General features: G+C 41.3%; 1 protein-coding gene across 1 annotated transcript in view; it reads left to right on the plus strand.

Annotated features, from left to right (window-relative positions):
- LOC122798817 overlaps nucleotides 1-20,009 on the plus strand; it is a 3,666,270-nt gene that overhangs the window by 909,825 nt on the left and 2,736,436 nt on the right. The window lies entirely within an intron of this gene.

Consider the following 20,009-nt stretch of genomic DNA (forward strand, 5'->3'; position numbering starts at 1 on the left):
CAAGAAACTTTTCTGGATTTCATAATGGATGTTGTAAATCCCTTCCTTCAGATAGGGCAGGTCGCTAGTATAATGCAGTCACATGCTGTATGCTGCCTTTTATCCCAATTAATTTTGTTTTTGTTAAATCATTTCTACTGCTGCTTCCCAGTCATCAGTTCTCTGATTTGATTCTCACTTTGAGTGCCTTCTGCTCAAACGTTTAATGTTTTCCTTTGTTTTATATGGTTTGCATCAGGGTTTCTGATTTCATCCAGTATTCCAGAGACATATTGGCAAGTGTATCAGTGCTATTAAATTGTGTGTGTGTGTGTGTGTGTGTGTGTGTGTGTGTGTGTGGGTGGGTGCGTGTGTGTGTGTGTGTGTGTGTGTGTGTGCGCACGTGTGTGTGTGTGTGTGTGTGTGTGTGTGTGTGTGTGTGTGTGTGTGTGTGTGTGTGTGTGTGTGTGTGTGTGCGTGCACGTGTGCTTATTTGTGTCTTGTGTTGAACTAGCATCCTGACCAGGATTGTTTTCTTTTTTTGTGTCCATTTCCTGCTGGGATGTACTCTGGTCCATATAGCCCAGATTTGGATAAAAAGAAATGGATGGATAATGCTTCCAGCCCCTAGCTGGGCCTTTGCCTAGCCCTTTGCATTCCATCAGTCACAATACAGGGCTTCAGGTTTCTAACATTCAGGCATATTACTCCTTTATTAATTGTACAAGGGAGGTGGTACAGTAATATTAAATTCAGAGGATTATTCCAATATCATGCAGAATATTTTATTTAATGAAGAGAATTATGCACAGGTCTCTAAGAACTAATTAAATATTGCATATCAACGTATTGATAGTTATTTAGAGGAGTATGTCCTGGACAAATGTATTACTAATGACCTCCTTAATTTTCTTACTAACTCTTATCCTAAGGTGCCAGTTATATTCGGCATCCCAAAAATGCATAAAAGCATTATTAAACCACCTTTTAGACCCATTGTTGCTGCCAGTGGCTTCAAAACACATAATCTGGCACAATTTGTAAATAAAATGACTAAGCATGTAGTGGAGAGAGCAGCACATCTATTTGAGGATTTCTGGGATTTTCTAGGACAGCTTAAACAAAATCTATGGGCAGCTGATTTGGTATTTTTAACTATTGATGTGAAATATCTTTTTTCCTACATTCGTAAGCAAGGACTAGAATTATTTGAAGAGACACTCTTTACATGTTCCACCTTGAATCACGATAAAGTGTGTGAAATGATGGCACTTATCTTAGAGAATAATTTTTTATTCTTTGAGGGCCAATATTTCCAGCAAACAAAAGGAGTTGCCATGGGGGCTGCCTGCTCACCTATATATGCAAATATAGTACTAGTAGGCTGGGAATTAAGATATGTATTCCACAAAGAATTTTGGAACAACATCCAGTTATATTGCAGGTTTTTGGATGACATCTTTATGTTGTGGAAGGGAAAAGTGGAAGATATCCCTGGCTTTATTTAACCACCTGGAGAAAACTACCTCATTTTTGGAATTTACTTATAATTACAACACCAGAGGTATACATTACTTGGACATGGCAATTTCCCATATACCTACAGGTTTCAAATCTAATATATTTCGTAAGAGTACTTTTTGTAATTCTTATCTTCATTATAAGAGAAACCATCCACTTTCACAGAAAAAGAGCTTGGTCAAAGGACAAGCTATAAGAATTGCATGCAGGACTTCAGAATTGACTGATGTGAGGTAGGAATTTTTCACATTAAGAGATCTGTTTTGAGAAAGGGGATATCCCAAACAGATGGTGGAACAAATTATTGAGGAGGTTTACGCAGGATGGGGAGAAAAATATAATCCCCTCTTAGGAAACTACCTGTTAATCAATATAGCCTCCACAGATCCTGGTGAAATGAAGATTTATGAGCATGCATGTATCGTGCAATATAGTCCTACATCATATGAAGTGAAAAACATATTAAAAAAGAACTGGAGTATATTTAGGATAAATAATGATGTGTTAACTGCAGTGGGAGATTAACCAGTTTTTATCAGGAAGGTGGGCATGAATATTAAACTTCTTATGGAAAACAAGTTGAATTTACTGACAGACGGTGGTTGTGGTGCAACACCTTGTGGACGGTGCTCTCAGTGTAGTAATATTTTCAAAGCACCTCAAACCCACCTAGCTAATAAGATGGCATCTAAGGTTATATTCAAGAAAGGACATTGTTTTACCACCAGAGTGGTGTACCTTGCTCTATGTGATACGTACAACGGATTCTATGTTGGGAAAACCAAGAGGGCATTGAAAAGTAGAATCTATGAGCATGTATATGATGTCAAAAAGAAGAAGGATTCAAGTGCATTATATAGGCATTCCCTCACTTGTTCTAATTTTAAAGGTTTTAAATTTGGTATGTTGGATACTGTTAACATAGATTTGAGGGGGCGGGGGGACTGGAAAAGTTTATTAAGTAAAAAAGAGCTGGTTTGGCAACTCAGACTAGCAGCTAATTTTCCACCAGGTATAAATGATTCTTTGACAATACTTCCAGCCCTGAAAGAAAATTCTATGAAACTTTTAAGTATTTTAACATTTTTACATGCATTACTGTGCCTGCATTTTTAAACATATGCTGAAGTTATTTAATATATAACAGTTTCCTTTTTGTAAAAAGCTAAGTAGCTTGAATATTGACATCTTGTGTATTTAATATTGCTCATGTGACCATTTTACGTGTCTTTTTTGACAATACCATTGGCTCAATTTTATTCATTATGTAACATGTACTGGTATAAAAAAGGTTCTTGAATTAGTGTGCTTTATTCTGATGAAGTCAGCTATGTGAAAGACAAAAGTGCTTAATCTAGGTGTGTCTTTTCTGCAATAAACGAGTTCGTATACAGGTTTGGTTGGTGCATTTTCTATTTGGTTCCAGGTCTTCTGTCATTTGCACTGCAACAGATATTTGCATTTCCTTTATTAATTGTACTGTACTTTTTATGAATGGTGTAAAAATCAGCTCAAAAGACAGGACATGGTCAGTAATTAAGAACAATGTATATCGATACCGTATTGCCTTTTTTTAGGTAAGTTGCTTCATCTAGAACTTGAAGAAGAGTACTCTTTTACTGTTGAGGGACATTCTTCAATAACCTTTCTGAGTTCTGTTTCTATTGTAAGATTATGACATGTTTTTCTTACTTCTGCAGGGTCTAGTTATTGAAAAGGCTCTGCTCCAAGACAGCATGGAAAGAGTGATACTGGGAGTCAGAGCCTATTGCTGTTTCAGTTGCAGTTTTGGCAGGCACATTTAAAGAACTCCTCTGAACTGGACTGTTAAGCCTTAAGGGAGATAATGGAGAGGAGGAGATAGATGTTGGAAAATCGTGCTGGCTATGAGTTGCATTTAGGAAAGTTTGAGGAAATTGAAAACTTTGGATGCCCTTTGTCTTGTATTCCTCAATATAAATTATTAGTATTACTTTTTATTGAAGACTTATAGGTATTTTCAACATCAGTGCAACTCATGTATCATGTTCACCATCAATTTATAATGAACACTGCATGTGATGTTCATCATAAATCACTGCTGCAATGGCCTAAGCTCTCTGGGTTGTATCCTGCAGTGGCATAACAGATGGTAATTCTTCCAAAGAGTTTGGATCATTGCTTACATGTGCCCAGGCCGCTGTTAACTCAAGCTCCCAAGGTAGAAAGCATCAGCCTGGGCTTCAGAATACTTAGTACTGTCTTGGTGCCCTTGCGCTCTTCCTGGGCTTCACTGGCAGTCAAGTCTAGTCTTCTATTGCTGAGTAGATAGTTTACCTGTGGGGGTGACCTATATATTTTTGATTTTTGTAGTAAATTTATCTGGTCTTGTTTTGAGAATACTGATATTTTGGTTTTATTTACTATTGACACAACTGTCATGTGATGGCTGTCTGGCAGTCAGTTTTTAACTTTTACTGTATATGTTTATTTGTGGTATTTATGGGGGGGAAACTATACTGATTTATTTAAATAAATTTACTGGGACTTGTGTCTTTGGGGAGAAGTGCTTATGTTAATTGTGCTTCTGAATACTTCTGTGACAAGTTACCCATTTACTTACTCCTTCCAGCAGAACTAACTGGGAAATAGGTTTCAATCTCAGCAGAGCCATGGAACAACCTTCTGGTCCCATGGTTCTACCTTCTCTTGCCCCAAAGAAAAAGAAAATTACAAAGGAGCCCCTCCCAACACAGCAGACTCAGTGTCTCATCTGCTGAGAGCTGGCATTGCAGAGGACATTACTGGTTCCTCAGACCATTCACTTTTTTGGTGTCTTGTGGTGTAGTTCCTTCAGCCACCATGGACCAGAGCTTACCTAAGTCCTCTGTGGTTGTTCAGGTGTACTTAGCATGAAAGATCCATTTTCTTCAGTAGTGGGAGATTTAAGAGGGTGTATATCCCTACATAATGGGGTCACAGGACCTGTACCCCAGGATGAGGTACCATCTTGAGTCAATTCCCTTCTAGAGGTGTCCTTAGAGAAAAGTGACAAACCATTTATCTTCTCCTGACACTTTCTCTGTTGGTAAGGGAGATTATATTACTTTTGCTGAAGGTTTACTGCAGCTTTTAAAAAATTTAAATGACTGAATTTTTTATGGAACAAATGTCAGTTTCCTGAGGATTCTTTGTCAGATAAACATGATAGCGATAGAGAATCTGTTTTTTTCTGCCCATATTCCAGAGTCTGTGTTTGAGGAAATTATTTTCTCAGAATCTACTATGGAGGAGTTTTCTTTTTCTGAAATTGTTTCCAAGATGTCCAGTGTGTTCCAATGGGAGCAAGTTAAAGTTATTTATCCTTTGTTGACGAGGTTAGCCACACTAGGCTATTAGCCTCTTTTCAGGGGAGACCCAAGATGACATTTATACTACTAGTGGAAATTTTGGCCAGGGCATCTGGGAACTTTCCATACTTTTTCATTAAGTACCTTGAGATGTTTTACATCCACTTGAACTACCACAAACTCAAGCAGTTGCGACTTTGGTTTAATGTCTCATCCAAAGGAAGACACACTCAGGACTATAGCACCTCCCTTATGTTGCACTGCATTGTCAGCAATTGATCTACGTGATGTGGGAATAGAACCCACAGCCTTCTGCATGAAACGTGTGTGCTACATATTGCTCTACTGACACTGTTAATTCCTTCTTCTTTGAAGTAATATTATGACATGTTACAAGTGGATGTACCATGACATACTCCTGCACCTCCTGTTTTGCCTGTCTTGGAGGATGTTTTTGATATTGCTTGCAATATGTTTTATAGTCAACTTGTAACACCTAAAAAGAGAGACAAACTTTATAAAGTTCCTCATTCTTACAAGTATTTGTTTTCTCACCCCGAGCCCGACCCTGCAGCTATCTCTATGCCTTGTCTATCTGCAGGAAAGAATTTGGTAAATGCTGATCCATCACCATCTGATAAAGATGGAAAAGTTTTTGACAGGTCTATGAAGAAAATTTATTCAAGGTTGGGAGGGTGGCCTAATGGTTAAGGTGTTTGTCTTACAAACACAAGGTGCATGGTTTGAGTCTCACAAGGGATAATTGGCTAGGCTTAAAATGGCTCACAAGGGCAGTTAGCTTAGTACTAATCTATGAATCGATCTATGAACCTATTCTTCTACCACAGAATGTTGAATTGTCAGGCTCACACGTTAAAGTATTGGTTGGCTTGTTTTGACAACATGAGGAGGACCTCTGCCGGTTTTCCTGCTTCAGACTGTAGGTCCTCTTTGAACTGTGTTTTTGCTTCTGTTTCTCTGATAACTAAGCATTCTTTAAAGTGTGCATATGATCATGCTAACTCTGTGCCCGAGCAGCAACGTCTGCAATGAGGCATTTTGCATACGTATGCAATCAGAAGTTTTCTGAAAATGTAAAATATGAAATTTAAAATTCTCCTTTGTATAAGGTTTTGTCTGCTACCGAGGTTCTCAAAACAGTTTGATGAAAGAGGGAAGTTGATTCAAGGCATCAGAAAGATTTTTCAACCCTGCATCACCAAGTCTGCTTAATACTCAGATTCTTTTTTTCAAAAGTCAAAACAAGCAGACTCATCAAACTTGGGGCAAGCAGAATTTTAAGAAAAGGTCCAGGAGAGTTTAAGAAAAAAAGAGAGAACCTTCCACTTCCTTGAATCTGTCCCAGAGTCTGGTTCTCCACCTGTCCCTTTAGCATCAGAGTGTTTCAGACAAATGTCTTCTGAGAGTTATTCAGGAGGGTGGCAGATGGCAGTAGGAAAACCTGCCTCCTTTAAAATTAACCCTCCTCCCATTCTCCAAATCAGACTTCCTTATTTCCTCCAGTCATCTATCAAATGCCTTCCTCAGGAATTACCAAACCAGTGACCACAGATAACTGGAGAAAATGTTTTTATTCAAGAGTTTTTGCAGTACCAAAGAAGGAGTCCTCTTAAGATCAATTCTTGACTGATCCCTTCCTAAATGGTTTGTGAAAGTACCAAAGGTCAAAATGTTTACATTGTATAGTTTATTTCTCATTCCTCATTTTAGTTTTTTGCTCTACACTAGATTTGAAAGTTCTTATCTTCAAATTCCTACTGCCACCTGTTTAATTCGTTTTCTAAGGTTTTCTACATCTGGCATACATTATCAGTTCTCTGTATTACCCTTTGGGTTATCTGCTGTTCCAAGGGTGTTCACAAAGTGTCTAGTTCTTGTAATAGCCCATTGCAGGCTGTACTGCATTCATATCTTTCCTTATTTAGACAATTTACTCATCTTTACAGAGTCTTTCTCCAAGTGTTAGGAATCTCTTACATCAGTAAGAAATGTCCTTGTCAGCCAAGGATTCCAGATAAACATTCAGAAATCCTCTTTGATTCCATCTCAAAGGATCGTGTTTATATGGTGCCTTCTGGACTTGTCCATTCAAAAGGCATTCCTTCCTCATGTTTAAGTGGATTTGTATCTGGAACTTTTCCTAAGTTTCTCCGATCAGTCTCAGATATCAGCCAGGGACTAGCTTGGGAAATTAGAGATCATAGCATCTATGAGTCTTACGATTGCTCTTGCCAAGTTGCACATGAGAAAAATTCAGTGTTATTAAAGATTGTTTGGACCCAATATTCTCACTGATTGGAATTTCAGATTCCAGTGTTAGGCTTTGTGAAGAGAGAGAGAGCTGCTGTGGTGGAGAAACCAGATATCTCTAAATCCATATTTCCCATTCTCTCTCACATCCCCTGCTCAGTCTATAACAAAAGATGCTTTGGATTTTGTCTGAGGAGCTGTTTCACTGATGGGAAAAGTGCAGGGTCTTTGGAACAAACAGAACAGTTCAAGCACATAAATGTGAAAGAGATTTTGGCTGTAATTCATGCTCTCAAATTTCCTCACTACCTGTGGTCCCCAGAGGCTTTATAGTTGATCACAGAGGAACCACAGTGATTTGGTACATAAACAAATTTGGGGGAGTACTAGGTCTTACCATCCATACAGGCTAGCTATGGTAGTTTGGAAGGACACAGCTCAAAACATTTCACCCCACCAATCTTACTGCATTCCATCAGAGCAGAATGTAGTGGCAGACGAGCTATACTGGACTAGGACAGACCCTCACAAATGGAAATTAAATTGAGGGGTCTGGTGTCAAATGATCTAGTTGTTTGGAGCTCCTTAAGTAGATGTGTTTGCCTCCTTTCAAAACAGGCAAACTCAAAACACATTCTGCTCCAGGATTCCTTCTAACCAAGAATGGAAAACAGATGCTTTCTCATTAACTTGAATGGGAGTGATGCTGTAGTAGCCATTAGGCTATATAGGTTGTTTCTTGCCTAGGAAACAACAGACAACTTCAAAAAGTTCTGCACCTCCATCCATTCATTCTGACTTTTGATATTCAGGTTGTAAGGAAGGAAATCAGCAGAATGCAGCTTTCTTTAGCACTTTCTTGCCCTCTTGAAAAGAAGCATCTCTTGGGCTTCACATGAGCATCGAACAGCTAAGAGCATTTTTTAGGGCAGGTAAGTCCCTATTGGGAAAGCCCCCCACTAAGAATGTGTTGCCCTTTTAAGAAGAACAGAATTTAATCTTCTTTAAAAAACCTGTTATTTGTATCTGTATTGAAAGTTTCCTGTCAGAGGCCATTGTTTTCAGCTTAGTGTTTATTAAGATATTAATGGACTAATTTTGTGAAAAACTGTGTACTGTCTGGGTAAACTCTGAATTCTGTGGGACAAAAAAGTTTACAGAGAAATGGGTAGGAATTTATGTGTCAGTGTAATGCTTATGTGTACTTTTTGGCAACCTACCTGCCATTTTTATTCTGTCACTGTGTGAGTATTTGAAAAGTACTTACAGGTGAATTCTGTTCTACTTTTACTTTTTACAAGTTAAGGAACTGGAAAAAACTTACAAGAGAGATAAACCTGCTGCCCCTAGAGTGTAGCCCACAGGGTGGGTATAAATGTCAAGAGGGAAGAACACTCTACCTGGAAAGAATCACACTGTTTGGAGGTTCAAGAAGTAGTCTTCAAAAGGATTTTTCAGTAGATAATTCATATTGTAGTTGTCCTGGGAGGTCCTCTGTTGTAGTTCTGGTGAGGACTCTTGCAGCCCTAATGAGGGCTTTTGTAGTCCTGATGAGGACTGTTGTAGTCCTTATAAGGTCTGTTGTAGTCCTGAAAATGACTAATGAAGTCCTGATAAGGACTGTTGTAGTCCCGAGAAGGACTGTTGAAGCCCCGAAGAGGGCTGTTGGTCAGAATTGAAGTGGCCCTTACAAGGGCCGCCCTAGGTACCCTGTCAGATCATATCACTGTTGGTGCCCCCTTATGCAAGGCTTGGCTCCTGATGTCGTGTGTGGGTTCTTAGAAGAACCTTTGTGGTCTAAGTGGCCTTCCAGAGGAGCCTGGAGGATATCCTCGTAAGCCAGACATATCAGAGTCGTCCCCTGAACCAGGTAGGGCTCCTGTGGGTTGTATATCTGTACTCTGTCCCTATCTGTTATCTGTATCAGCGAGTACCTCCACATAAAGTGCTTATCAGGACTAGAGAAGACTGCAAAAATGTCCTTTTAAGGACTAAGTGGACTAAGAGAGCTCAGGCTGTACAGGGGACCACATAAGTTCTTATAAGAACCCATGGGAGCCCTACCTGGTTCAGGGGGCGACTCTAATAGGTCTGGCTTACAAGGATACCCTCCAGTTCCTCTGGAAGGCCACTTAGACCACAAACGTTCTTCTAAGAACCCGCAGATGACATCTGCAGGAGCCCAGCCTTGCATAAGGGGGCGCCAACAGTGATCTGATCTGACAGGGTACCTAGGGCGGCCCTTGTAAGGGCCACTTCAACTCTGACCAACAGCCCTGTTCAGGGCTTCAGCAGTCCTTCTCAGGACTACAACAGTCCTTATCAGGACTTCATTAATCCTCTTCAGGATTACAACAGACCTTATAAGGACTACAACTGTCCTCATCAGGACTACAACGGCCCTCCTTAGGGCTGCAAGAGTCCTCACCAGGACTACAACAGCCCTCCTCAGGGCTACAACTACGAGGACCTCCCAGGACAATTACAATATGAATCATCTACTGAAAAATCCTTTTGAGGACTACTTCCTGAACCTCCAAACAGTGCAATTCTTTCCAGGTAGAGTGTTTTTCCCTGCTGAAAGTTAAGGAACTGGGGAAGTGTTATGAGTGTAAGTGTGCTGCTTGTGAATAGTCACTGGCAACTTAACTTCCAACCAACTCTCTCTTGCTGTGCTTACCGCTTATGGTGCTTTTTTCCCAGTTACTGCATGGGTACTCACTTCAGTCTGTCTGACTCTTCTCCAGCAGTACTTAAAAAGAAATAAAATCACTTACTAAGGAGTCATTGCCATTTTTCGTGGTCTCAGTCTCTGCTTCAGCTGATAGTAGATGAAAGTGCAGTGGCCAGTGGTTGTTCCTCAGACCACTCACTTAACACTCTGGCTTCTTCTATTTTAGTTCTTTCGGTCAGCATGAACCAGGGGTCAGGCACGTCCTCTTTGCTTGTTCCTGTGTTGGATATGGGTATGGCAGAACCATCTTCTCTATGTCTGAGAGACACTTTGGGAGATTCTTCTCAGGTTAACAGGCACAAAAGTCCATTAGACCAGGAAGAATCCTTTTCTTTGAGTTGGTCCTCTTCTGTTGGAACTCCTGTTAAGTAAAAAAAATAAATAAACATTGTTCTGATGAAGTTATTACTGTTAAACAAAATGAGCTCTTTACCTGGGTTAAACAAGCATTACATGTAGTAAATCCTGGTATGCAGAAGCCTTTACAGATGGGCATTCCCTGCAAAGTTATTTATGAGGAAACATGCTCTAATAATTCTCATATTGTCAGAAATAGGACTTCTTCTTCAGCAGAGTCCCAAGGTCAGCTCTCTGATTGTGAGTAAGACTGTAATTCATATCTTCCTGTATAGGAATTTGTTTTCTAATCAGACTATTACCGGGATGAATGAGGTATTTTATGTGAAGAACTAGATGATCCAGTCTTGCCTATTTTTGTCTGGTTCAACGCTTGGGTTGTCAGTCCAACTGTATATGACCTCACCACCTACTTTGAAGCTTCTTGGATCCATGGCTCTGATTCCCGTACTCCTAATTCCCTCCACTCCACCTCAGTATCTCAGATCTTGTTAGCCACTTGAAGACTTTGGACATGTTCCATGAAGGCTTAGCAAAGAGATTCATATCCTTTGGGTCCTTCCCTCTCTCCTCGACTACCCTCTCCTCACCTTCCTTCCTACTCCCCCCCTTTTTCCTCTAAATATATTTTCTTTGCTAACCCCCTCAAAATGACACTGAAAGTCACCCACTTCTCTCCAAGCTCCTCTTCCTCAGTTATGGAAACATGCTCTATACTACCTGCAACTGTTTTATAGGTTCATAGGTTCATACTAGGCTATCTGCCCAAGGGCATTTATAAGCCTAGCCCATAGTTATGTGGCTTTCGCCACCCCTTTAGTTTGAATAAAAACTATGCCTATCATTTTTCTGTGCCTCTGTCAAGCAGTGACACTGAAGTAATCCCTGGGGTATATCTGCGATCTCCCAGCCATTGGTCAAGATTCCTCTTGAACAAGGCCAGCGAGGTGCTCTGCCTCACATGTACCGGGATTTTGTTCCACAGCATAGGGAGTCTCTGGGTGATGAATCTGTCCCTCCAGCACGTTCTATTTATAACCGTGTCAAGGTTTAAGTCTCCGCCCTTGTGGTTCTGAGGGATCTAGATTTTTGAGGTGAAGCATATTCATCAAATCTGGGTTTGACATGGCCTTATATGTCAGGCACAGGTCACCTCTGAGCAAGCGGTATGAGACTGAATAGAGCTGGAGTTCTTTCAGTCGGGCAGCATAAGACATATTTTGAGACCCTTTATCCTTTTGGTGAGGAACTTTTGGGGCCTTTCAAGCTGCAGCAGGTGTCTGGTCAGATACATTCGAACGGGCATTGTACTCAATCATAGGTCTAATGAGTGATGAGTACAGGGGACGATGACCTCCCTTGATCTAGATGTGAATCCCTTCATGATCAGGTGGGCGATATAGAAGGTTTTCCTAACTACTTTAGCAACATGAGTGTCAAGCGAAAGGCTACTGTCAACTTGGGTCCCCAGATCCCTGATGACTTTTTCTGTGCTCAGTGGATTGCCACCTATATGGCAGCTAGGGGTAACCTTGTTTTTCCCGAAGGGTATGACTATGCATTTTTGGTGCTTAACTTCAGGCCATGGCTCTGGCACCAGTTATCCGTTTCTGTGAGGCCCTTCTGGAGGATATCTGTGTCAGATGTGTTTTCGACTATGGCGCCCAGTTTGCAGTCATCTGCAAACTTTGTCAGCCATAACCCTCCTGTGTTTGCTTGTACTTCAGAAAAGTAGATGCCGAACAAGAGTGTACCCAGAACTGAGCCCTGTGGGACACCACTTGTGACAGGCTTTGAGTCTGACATGGCTCCAGCAACTCTGACCCTGTGGGTTCTGTCACTTAGCCAGTTTGCAACCCATCTTGTGATGTATGGGTTTACATTCAAGCTGATGAGTTTTTCGATGATACCTGAGTGGGGTATTGTGTTGAAGGCCTTTGCCAGGTCGAGGTAGGCTGTATGGACTGCCTTTCCCTCATCAATGGCCTTGGTGACTGTCTCGAAAAAGTCAACCAAGTTTAAGAGGCAGGATCTGCCTTTGACAAAGCCAAACTGGGTTGGATCCAAAGTCTGCAAGTTCCCTATGTCTTTATTTATAAGTTCCATTATGAACTTCTCCATGGCTTTGCAGATAAGGCTTGTCAAGCTAATGGGCGGTAATTTCCAGGGTCTGTGGAGGCACCGCCCTTATGAAGTGGGACCACAGTCGCCGTGCGCCACTCCTTGGGTGCGTATCCTGAGGTGAGGCTAAGATTAAACAGCTGTCCTAACTGTGGGTTTAATTCCTCGTTGAGTTCATGAAGCACACAGCCGGGGACACCATCCGGTCCCATGGATGCTGTGTTTTTGCCTTAGTGAGGCAGTTCTCACCTGGGCGTTGGAGATGTTTGGGGGCTACAATCCTCTGGAATAGATATCTCTCCTTTTGGGGAGGGGGAGAAGTTTGCACTGAACCTGTCAGCCAGTATGTTAGCAATGTGTGTAGGTTCAGTAATTTTCACATCATTTTGAACTAATTCTGAGCATATCTGGGAGTTTCCTCCTAGGTTTCTAACATAGCTAAAGAAGGCCTTATGATTGTCTTTAGAGTCCTTGGCGATTTTTCTCTCAAAATTTGCCTTGGATGATTTTATGAGAGCTCTTAGTTTTTATCTTATAATGATCAAAGGTGTCTTACCTTTCAAGGATTTTGCTCTATCTTGTAGTAGCTTCCTCCTTTTGTTGTAGAGCTTGTTTATGGCTGGGGTCCACCAGACTGGACGCTTGCCTTTGGTACAGAGAGTCTTAGTTTTGTTTGGGATTGCCTGATCCATGCAGTCCTGTAGGTGCTGGTAGAAGGCATTTGTAAGTGATTCAGCGGTTTGAGTAATGTTTACCACTGGCTCAGGGGCCTTAAAGGAGACCACACTAGTTTTTAGAAGTGTGAAATCGGCCTTTGAGAAGTTTTTCACTGTGGTCTTTTTGTTTCAGGTGGGGTGGGATGAGGACCTCCAGCGAGATTAGTTTATGATCTGATCTCACCAGTGAGGGGTATACTTCCGGTGTTGAACATTTTGATCCCATGTTCGTGATGATGAGATCAAGTATGTTTTCTCCTCTTGTGGGGATGGTGACTAGTTGTTCCATGGCATTTGAGTTTATGAACTCCAGGAATCTTTGGGTTAGAGTGTTCGGGCTTGAGTAGTGTTCCCAGTCTATATTAGGGTAGTTGAAGTCACCTAGTATGATGGTGTTTGGAGATACATTTATCCCTTCCAATGTTTTCAGGAAGGCCAGGTGAGGTTCCTGAGTTTGAGAGGGTGGCCTGTAACATGCTACAAATTGCAGAGCAGTCTTGCCTATAGTTAATTGCACCTGGATGGTCTCCGATGCATCGCGGCGTTGCCACCAACCTTGAGGTGTGGGTGTCCTTTATGAATATGGACACCCTCCTTTCTTGGTGTTGTCTGGATTTTGGGGCCGGAACGCATGATATGAGGTGAAACCTGTTAGTGCTGGGGTGCTCTCAGAAGCCTTGAACCAGGTTTCTGTCACAGCACAGACATCGATGTTCTCCATATTGAGAAGGGCCTCGAGTGCGTGCATCTTGAGATTGAGACTTCTGGCATTGAGCAGCATTACCCTTAGTTTTTTCCTTTTGGTGTTCTAGGGTGGTAGGTTTAGAATTTGAGCCTTGCCTAAAAAGGCACTATGGGGTGGCAAGAGCCTTTGCCAATATCCGGAAGCCCAGGAGTGACAGGTGCAAGCCGTCTCTTGGAAGCAGCATGGCTTGTCCAGCATGTCATCCCAGGCAGACAGACATTGGATCCCCTTTGAATGACACCAGAATTTAAGCCAATTATTAAAGCTGATCATCTTATCACTGTATTGTGGCATCATTCTAGGTGAAGGTAGGATACTGCTCAAGGTCAGGGTCATACCTGCCTGGGCTACATAATCAGAGAGCTCCTCGATGTCCCTTTTCATGTAGTCCAAGGAGGTACGTCTCAGGTCGTTGACACCAGCGTGGACAATGACTGAGTCGTACTTGTACCTGCTGTTGAGAGACCTGAGTGCTTGCGTTATGTGGCGGATTCTAGCGCCCGACAGGCAGCTTACTGTGACCTCCTCCTTACTCAGTCTGGTGAGCGGGGCGTCAGTGTGTCTGACTATGGAATCACCAATGACAAGTGTGTCTGGCATTTTGTTTGGCCTTAAGGGCTGTGACTGTTTGACACTCTGACTGTGTGGTCTATGTGTTGCATGTGTTGGGTCGTGAGGTGGTAGTTGTTTGGGTGTCTGCTTTGGTGGCCTCTGCTGTTTTGTATGTATGTCTTTGTGTGAGTATGTGTATGATTTGAAGTTGTGATGGTACCATGTGTGACTGGGTATGTATTGTGTGTGGTTACCTTCTCCTCCTGTCTGGTCTTGCCAGTCCTATGTTGAGAGAGCTCAGCCTCCAGTTTGGCCGTATAGTTGCATCTCTCGCATGTATTTGTGTTTTGTGGGAGAAGGAGAGGATTGTCTGTGTACATGAGGCAATTGTAACATTGCCTCAATATTCCCAGGTTCACCAGTTGAGCTGGAGAGGACACTAGCAACTGATCCCTCGACATACTAGAAGTAGTAGATAAAGAGACTTTCAAAGGACTCCGGGGGAAGTGGGTTTTAGGCTGGTGGGGTACTATCTATAATAAGAGTGCTTTATCAAGGTGCAAGTACTGTAGGAGTAAGTGCTAGGCTTTATAGATAGAGAATAGTCTACTTGGGAATCAAGTAGAGATGAACTTTTCAGTTATAGGATATGCTGTAATTAATATCCTCACAGTCCATGGCTTATAAAACTAAATGCTTTCAAATGTAAAGCTGTCCACCAGGATAATCCTAACTGCATTATTTTTTTTCTTTTCTGCCAGCTTTTGTCATTACCCACGTCTATACTTACTATTTTTGTCATATTTGTTCCTTTGCTGATTTCTCTTAGTTGTACTCTAATGGACATGTGCTGGAATACTTTATGTAAATATTTTCGCTGTATTCTACTTCTATACTGTAATTTTTATTGTTTACTGTTTATTTTACTGTGGAGCTTTTCTCCTCAGGCCTCCACTAAAAAAGGCCACTAGCTCAGTCAGACTATCCCGGCCAGCAAATGTCAAATAAATAAACAAACAAATAAAAAACAAACAGATAAATAAATAATGCCCTTCTGTCTCCTCCACTCCCACTGAGAGACTCATCTCTCTATTGTTAGCTTAAAAACTAGATATCATTATATCATTGTTTGTAGTTTTTTTTTAGGATTAGATAGCACTTAGGTAGTTGTTATGACTAGTATAGTTTGAATCATTTGATTAGCATTTAGGTGTTAGTGTGTAGATGTACTTTTTAGTATTACTTGGCTGTTTTAGAGTGTGCTCTTTTTCAGACTGTTTTTCATGTGTCAATCCAAAAATCCAGAAAAGGGCAGGACAAAATGAAGGCAAATGCAGGTTAGTGCAAATCAATTTATTCAGTTAGCAAATGTAAGCGCTTTCACAGTTACAGGACTGCTTCTTCAGACATTAATGAATACAGCCTAAACCCTTCCTTAAATAGTAATACATCACTTCCCCTCCTTACTCTAAAATAATTAATTAGATTGCATTAATAAAGGAACACAAACCTATTATTTGCTAAAACATTTTGGATTAATAAACAATATATATATGTGTGTGTGTGTGTATAACATATGTAAATATTTATATTTCAATTTCATACATCACCTAAAACACACAGGTGAAAGAAACAAGAAACACGCATAAAAAACTCTCAAAAATTCCCATGGATTAAAACTCAAATCTAATACACATATATCTATTTGTTAAAGACATATAAAAATGCTTGTAAAATATGTACAAAGATACACAGACCATAATGCTCTTATATATACAGAAAATTCTACTGCTATGCACACAAATAGTCTAAAACTATGTAAAGATTGTGGTTACAAATATATATTGTAAATTATACCATGACCCCCCCCCCCCCAAAACGTGCACGCTGATTGGCCAGCGTGCACATTGTAAATCGAGTTATACTAATGGAAAAAGGTCCGGACGCCCGGACCTTTTTTCCATTAGTATAACTCTACTTTTAAAACACTGTCTCGCTATGTTAAATGGGTTTAACATAGCGAGACAGCTTTAAAATAAGCAACGGAGATCTCCGTTGCTTATTTTAAAACTGTCTCGCTATGTTAAACCCATTTAACATAGCTTAAAATAAAAAGCAACGGAGATCTTGCTTTCTCCGTTGCTTTTATACAACTCTGATGTACTGCGCAGGCGCCAGTACATCAGAACTACGCGGATGCCAGACATCTGCGGAAGGGTAGTAAGCAGGCATTATACTATGCCATTATTTAAGAAAAGTAATTGTTTCTTTTCTTAAATAATGTCATGGTATAATAGCAATAACCCACTTCTGGGTGTGGGTAATGCTGTATTTACCCATGGTTGGCTTTCCACGCCAACCGTGGGTAAATCCAGCATTACCCACACCCAGGCGTGGGTTATTGCTATAATATATAGCTACCTAAACAAAGGATGTTATGTTATCCTATCTTGCCTTCATTCTTACTGGTTGGGTCCAGAACTGATCATCAGTTCCGACTCGGCCGCATTCTAAAGCTTGAAGTCTTCCACTTGGCTCGTGGCTGATTCCCTATCCCATCATGCACTAGTACACTTCCCCCAGATCTCGTTTGTCACTTCGACAAGTCAGAAGATCTCCATATTGGCTGAGGCTAAGTCTAATCTTTTATTAATATTTTTTCTCCCTTTTCTCATTTTTTTCAAGAGTAGTTATTGCGAGTACTGTTGAGAGTGTAAAATAAGCTGTACATTTATCCATATCAACCATTTTTGTCTGGTTATTGCTTGTTATTTGGCTGTCGTTTTTTCTCGTCAGGCCATTGTTCCCCATCCCGCTCTACCCGCGTTTGAGGGTTAAATCTTCTTTGGTGAAGTTAGCTATTGTTTAAAAAAAAAAAAAGCTTATTCTGCTTGGTGTTCTGTTTGTTATAGAGTGTAGTTCAACCTAGCTGTCTGCCCGTTTAATTTAGTGGGCACAGCACCCATTTAAGTTAGAGGGCAATAAAATTTCCTTTCCCTTTCTTGTCAGTCATATTTTATATTCTTGTCTGCAGTGGTTCTCTTAGTGTGTGCTGTAGTTTTATGTGTATATATATATATATATATATATATATATATGTGTGTGTATATATATATATATATATATATATATATATATATATATATATATATATATAGTCATAGTGTGTACTATGGTTTAAAATTTATATATATCTATACTCTTAGTGTGTGCTGCGGTTTAAAAAATGTATATACATTTATAGCCTTCTTGTGTGTTGTTGTTTAAGGCGCAGTTAGTATAACACTTGAAATAATGTCTAAGGAACAAAAAGAGGTCAAGCCATCTGGCTTTAAAAAATGCCAGAAATGTTCACAAAAAAATGTCTTTGACTGATGAACATAATATATGTATCTACTGCCTCAGTGCCATATACCTGCAGGAATCCTGTAGTATCTGCCATATGTTCAGCTCGAGGATTTTGTCTGAGAGAAAGAATAAATTGATTGTAAGTGGGCTTTTAAAGACTCCCTTTTCTAAAGCATTGTAAAGTAAGAGCACCTCTAGCATTTCAAAATCTCCTCACAGTTCTGCCAAGAGATCATCTTTTTCTTCATCAGACCACTCAGAGCCAGCCAAAAAACTTTCAGAAACAACTCACTCGGATCCGAAGAAACATGGGTCTAAAAAGTCTCCATCCTCGTCTGCAAAGCCTTCGGAACAGATGGAAAAACAAATACAGAGCCGGTCTCCTGAGTTGCCACCGGTCTCCCCTATGTTGATGTCTCCTATAATACAAAGAGTTGGCTCACTGGCTCCGTCCTCAAGGTCCTCCAGGAGCTTATCCGATGACAATGTGGATAGGGTGGTGCATAGGCTGTTGAAGTCTTCGGTGCTGGCCAAACTCCTGTCGGCTTCAGCCCATTCGTATCCGGAGCCAGTGAAGATTCTTTCATACACACTACTCCGAGTCAGCCTGGAACATCAGAGCCAGAATGTATGGAAACGATTGTGATAGAACCTTTGGGGCCGAGACCCACTGTGGGCATTTTGGACCCATTGTCTGCTCCAACATTCTTGGTGCTGTCTGAGGTGTCTAGGAGCCAAAGCTCCCTGCTCGGGTCCTTGGGGCCTCAGCACGAGTTAACTCAGCAACTACATCAGCTTCAGAGCCAGCTCGCCTTGGCTCCTTGGGTTTCCTCTGCTTTCTCAGAACTGGAGGTGTGCCTCAGATCAGGGGAAATGAGCTTTTGAGCTGATGAGGAGTGTGCTGTCTTCTCATACAGCTCTACACAAAGGTTCTGACATTTTTTCCCCCTAAAGCACTGGCTTCTGTCTCTACACCACCTGAACCACAGGACAGCAAAAATTCTAGGCCTCAGGGTACCCTATTGGGTGAACAACATTCTTCTAAAACCTCTCCAGAATACCCTTGTGAAGAGGGCCCCCAGAAGAGACTTTGCAAGAGGAAGCATATATACTTCCCCGAGTCTTTTACATCTGACACTAACCTCGAGGAATCAGTAGGGTCCCCATGGTCATCCTCTGAGGATATCTGCTTTGCAGATATCCTAGAAATCCTTAAGCAGAGAGGTGGCTGGAAGTCCATCAACTTTTCCAAGGAGGAGTCAGTGTACCTGACAGCCTTTGAATCTCAATCTTCAGCCACCTGGGTGTCTCTGCCTTTCGACGAACTCATGGAAATAGTTAGGCAAAAGGCGTGGAAGTCTCCATACACAATGGAACCAGTCCCACGGAGGCCTAACAAATTTATTACCGCCCCAAATGACAAACATTTTCTTTCTAAGGGTGTTTCCATAGATGCTGTGGTGGTGCAGAAACCACCAAGAAGGAACTTGCCAAGACATCCTCATCTGTTCATCCACCAAACAAAGACTCTCGTACGATGGACAGATATGAGAAGTGCATTTCTTCTTCAGCGGCTTTTACCCTCAGCTCCCTGAATTACTTGACACATTTTACAAGGCTACAGAGAGATCTCCTAAAAGAGATAGGAGATACTGTTCAAGGTTCACCAGCTGTAGAGATCTCAGATAAGGTAACCTCTCAGCTATCCATCTTAAACTCCATAGTAAACTCTTCCATGAGACTCATCTCATACACAGCAGATGGAGCGAGTAGGGCAGCAGGTTCAGGAGTTTCCCTAAGGAGACACTCCTGGATGCGCTTGTGTAATTTCGCAGAACCTTTTAAGTCTACCTTTGTCAATACCCCTTTTGATGGTTTCTCACTCTTTGGACCAAAAGTTAAAGATACACTCACCAGATGCGAGCAGAAAGGGAAAAACTCTCTCTGCTGTTGGAATACATTTTTCCTTACCTTCGAGACATTATCCCAAAGGTCAGAAAGGGGGAAAAATGTGGTTCAGAAAATCCCAGGGAGTTTTTCAAGATGCACATGGTGAATATTTCCCCAGGGGCAGAGGGGGAAGTAATAATGGCAGACTCCATCCTTGTGGCAGAGGGGGTCCACAAAACCAGGGCGACCGTGATTTCTTTCATGGCTTTCCCTTCCAGTGCTCCTGAAAGGAGGCCCACCTGCCCACCTCTGGAGGCAGTTGGGGGCGATTATCTTTGTACTCGGAAGCCTGGCTAGAAATAACAGTAGACAGATGGGTACAAAGCATAATATCCAGAAGTTACCATACCCTTTTCTCTTCCCATCCCAAACACAAAAAACATCCT

Source organism: Protopterus annectens, chromosome 3.part1 (genome assembly GCF_019279795.1).
Source record: "Protopterus annectens isolate FY-2018-M chromosome 3.part1, PAN1.0, whole genome shotgun sequence".
In the NCBI taxonomy this organism is placed as follows: Eukaryota; Metazoa; Chordata; order Ceratodontiformes; family Protopteridae; genus Protopterus; species Protopterus annectens.